This window comes from Tupaia chinensis, unplaced genomic scaffold (genome assembly GCF_000334495.1).
Source record: "Tupaia chinensis unplaced genomic scaffold, TupChi_1.0 Scaffold000323_1, whole genome shotgun sequence".
NCBI classification, from domain to species: domain Eukaryota; kingdom Metazoa; phylum Chordata; class Mammalia; order Scandentia; family Tupaiidae; genus Tupaia; species Tupaia belangeri.
In genome coordinates this window covers 1,491,816-1,496,333 of record NW_006159817.1, presented here as the reverse complement: position 1 = coordinate 1,496,333, position 4,518 = coordinate 1,491,816, and positions in this window count along the sequence as shown.

Genomic DNA, 4,518 nt, shown 5'->3' with positions numbered 1-4,518 from the left:
AAGAAATAATTTTTAGAAAAAAAAAAAAAGATTCAGGGGCCAGCAGGAGGCATGGTAGTTCAATGTGGCTGGACTCCCACATTGCTGGCCACCTTGCTGGCCACGGTTCATGTCCCAGACCTGGCAGCTTACTTTCTCACTTTCCTTCTCTCTCTCTCTCTGGTCAACTTCAAAATAAACAAATAAATAAAACTAATGACCATGAATAAAATTAAATAAAAAATAATTCTTCAAAAAATACGAAGAATCAGGCTGTGCTCACTTTGGCAGCACATATACTAAAAAATACGAAGAATCAGGCTGACTTAGGAGTGAATCCTGACACCGCACTGACCAGCTAGGTGTCCTTGGGCAAGCGAGTTGCCCTCTCAGGGCCTTGGTCCCCTTGTCTGTAAATCGGGGGTGATGACAGCACCTGCCCTGTGGGAGGGTCCAGACTGGGAAGGACACGCCAGATGATCCGCACAGGCGGGCATGCCGTAAGCGTCATGGCTGTGGTGGTGTCTTGAGCGCTGCTCAGTGCCCCACGCTCAGCCCCACTTGGCGGCTTGGCTCCGAGGCCGGGTCCTGAGGACACAGCAGGGTGGGGCACCAGGCCCAGCCCCAGATTCCAGGGATGGACAGAGCCACACACTTCAGCCGCCAGTGCAGTTCCGGATTGCTGAGCTGGGGGAATCTGGGGATTTTTGTTCCGGCTGAGAAATCTGATAGCAATCCCAAGATCAGGCCTCTTGCCGCCCCAGTGGGCTCCACTGCCCAGGACTGGCTGAGTCCCCACTCTGAGATGCTGGGAGCCCAGAGACACAGAAGAGAGGGGCAGGTCTGATCCCCCTAGGAGACCCCTAAGGGGATCCGAACTGGCCATGGGCAGGAGTGTGCTGGAGCTCCTAACAGGGACTGTGCACATACATGCGTGAACTTGAACTTGACCATGACTGGGGAGTTTACACCACGGAAATTGGCAAAGGCTATATGACTATATATGTGTACATATGCTGGGTTGTTGGAGAAGTCACGACACACCTTTCTTTTTTTAAAAAAAAGAATTATTTTATTTAACTTTATGTATTTATGTATTTTAATTTGACTAACGAAGGACAGAGCAAGAGCGAGAAAAAGTGAGAAAGCAAGTTACCAGGTCGGGGACTTGAACTGCAGTCAGTCATGTGGGAGTCTGGTGCCCTTCACCACCATGCCACCTGCTGGCCCGATGACGTATCTTTCATAGAAAAACAGAAAGTACGTCACGACTTTTCCAAGGACCCATATTTTAAAGGTTTATTGTATTTTATATATTTTTTTTTGGGGGGGGAGATTTTTTGCTATAGGGTGCCTACACTCGCCTGAGAGAGACAAAGAGACCGAAAATGAGAAATCACCTCCTCCCCACAGCGGGGATAGCCATGCTGCAATCCCTTCTCCATTCTCCTCCTGGGATCTTGGGCACACACACACACACACACACACACACACACACACACACACTTTGTGTGAGTTTGAAGCCACCAGGTCCAGGATTCAAACCACCGTCAACCATGTGGGAGACTAGCAACATAATCGCTATGCCACCTGCTGGCCCCAGTACGTGCTTCCTTTAAATTCAGAAATGGCGGGGCGGGGGGCGAGGGGGAGGCTGGCGGATGGTATAGTGGCTAAGGAGGTGGACTCCTAAGTGGTTAACTCACATCGGGTGTTTGCGTGTGTACCCAAAATCCTGAGTGGAGAATGGTGAAGGGATTGTGGTGTGGCCATCCTCCCCGGTTGGGAGGGTGATTTCTCACTTTCTCTGTCTCTGTTTCTCTCCGGTGAGTGCACACTCCCTGTGGCAAAAACCTAAAAAAAAGAAAGAGGGGCCGGCAGGTGGTGTAATGGTTAGAGGCACTGGGTTCTCACATGGCTGATCACAGTTTGAGTCCTGGACCTGGCAGCTTGCTTTCTTGCTTTCCCTTTCTCTGTCTCTCTCTGGTCATATTAAAAACGAATAATAACAAATGGAATTAAATAAATAAGTAAATGATCCTTAAAAAAAAAAAAAAAGGAAGTATCAGTAGATGGCGTAATGGCTATGTCACTGGACTCCCAGGTTGTCAACCGCAGTTCAAGTCCCAGACCCGGTGGCTTAAACTCACGCTGGGCGCATGTGCGTGCGTGCCCAAGATCCCGAGAGGAGAATGGAGGAGAAGGGACTGAGGCATGGCCATCCCCCCTGGGGGGTGATTTCTCGCTTTCTGTCTCTCTGTCTCTCTCTGGCTTTCTGGTGAGCGCACACGCCCTATAGCAAAAACCTCTCAAAACAAAAGAAAAGAAAAAATAGAAATCATAATTTAAAAAAATTTAATAGGGGGGGGAAAAAGAAAAGATTTTGTGCTTCTCCAGTGTCTAGAAGAACCACAGCCCTCCCTCTGTGTGGCGCTCGCGGCCCCAGGAAGCCCACGCATCGGGTTGGGGATGTGGGGTGCCCCTACCCCACCCCCACGCCCATCAGCCCCGCTCTGTGACCTTGTCCCCTTGTGTGGTAATTTACATGTCCGTCTTATCTCCTAAATGTCAGGGACAATGTCTGATTCATGCCTCCCACACCGCTTGGCACACGAGAAACACTCCAAACACGCTTGCTGGGTTAAACAGAATCCAGTTCCCCTTTGGGGCTGGAATCACCTCTCATGGTGAGGAGAGCCATGGTCATTTTTACGTCCTTGCCCCGCAGTGCCTAGGAGGGTGGTTTGACTGACACTCCTGATTTCCCATCTGCCCCCTAACCCAGGAGACGAACCTGTCCTCGGACCTTGGTTTCCCCTCTGAGAAGAGGGCATAGTCCCTACTGAGGTCAAGACCCGGGCAAGGCAGACAAGGGCCCTGGCCCAGGTTGGGGTTGAGGTGCCTGTTCCTTGTCTCAGGAATACAAAGCCCCTTTGTGATGGCTGGGCGTGATTCTGGGCTGGCAGCCACGTGGGACAGGAGGCAGTGGTGGGAGGCGTGGGCAGAATTTCCTGAACCCCCTCCTGCGAGCTGCCTGCGGAAGAAGCAGGCCTGGTCAGCCCCCTCCCAGGGCCAGAAAACCCCGAACCCCTCTCCACCCCACCCCAGTCCCCACCTTCTCCCCAGCCTGGCTTCCTCTGTCCTCAGCTCTGCTTCTTCAAGTGCTACCTGCCCGCCTTGGAACGGAGAAGTAGGAAGGAGGAAGGAGGAAGCGGTAAAGCGAGCCGAGGCGGCGCAGAGCAGGGGTATTTTCAGAGTTTAGGTTTGTGGTCCAGGTAAGGTCAGCGTGCAGCATGCCGCTGCCGCTCACAGCCACACCAAGCCACCCCTTTCCAAGTGGGGAGGCTCAAGGCTTAAGAGAAGGCAGGGGGCCAGTAGGTGGCATAGTGGTTAAGATGCCAGACTCCCACATGGTTGACTGCGGTTCAATTCCCCGAGCTGGCAGCTTGAAACATACCAGGTGCGTGTGCATGTGTGCCCAAAGTCTCGATTGCAGCGTGGCCCTCCCTCCCCGGGGGTGGGGGGTAATTTCTTGCTTTCTGTCTCTCTGTCTCTCCAGCAAGAGCATGTGCCCTATAGGAAATGTGCCCTATCTCTCTGTTAAAAAAAAAAAAAAAGGAAAGAAAGAAAAAGAAAAGGTAGAAAACTGGACCTCATCAAAATAAAAAGACCCCATGTGGGGCCGGCAGGTGGTGTGGTGGTTAGGATGCTGGACTCCTACATGATCAACCACAACCTCGAGTCCCGGACCTGGCAGCTTGATTTCTTACCACCCCCATTTCTCTCTCTCTCTGATGACAATAGGAAGTTAAGTAATAATAATAAATTAAATAAAATGTAAAGATTTAATTTTTTTTGAGAGAGAAATTTTTGATATAGGGCATGTGTGCTTGCCAGAGAGACAGAGAGACAGAAAGCAAGAAATCACCCCCCTGGAGGTTGGCCACACCACAATCCCTTCTAATCCATTCTGTCAGGATCTTGGGAATGCACATGCACACATGGCCCGGCATGAGTTTAAGCCACCAGGTCTGGGACTTGAGCAGTGGTCGACTATGTAGGAGTCCAGCAATGTAACCATTATGCCATCTGCTGGTCCCTAATTTTATTTATTATTATTTTTTAAGAATTATTTTATTGGGACTTGCAGGTGGTGTGGTGGTTAAGGCGCTGGACACTCCCACATGGCTGACCACGGTTCGAGTCCCAGACCTGGTGGCTTGCTGTCTCACTTTCTCTCTCTCTCTGGTCAAATGAAAGTAAATGAATAAAGAAATAAAGAAAATTAAATAATTCTAAAATAAAAAGAATTATTTTATTTAACTTTATTATTATTATTATTTAATATTTCCAGAGAGAGAAAGAGAGAGGGAGAGGGAAGGAAAGTGAGAAACCAAATCTCCTGGTTCGGGACTCAAACCATGATCAGTATTGTGGGAGTCCAGCACCCTTAGCCACCATGCCACCTGTCGGCCCCATATTATTTTTTAAAAATAATTATTTTATTTAACTTTATTATTTATTCAATTTGACCAGAGA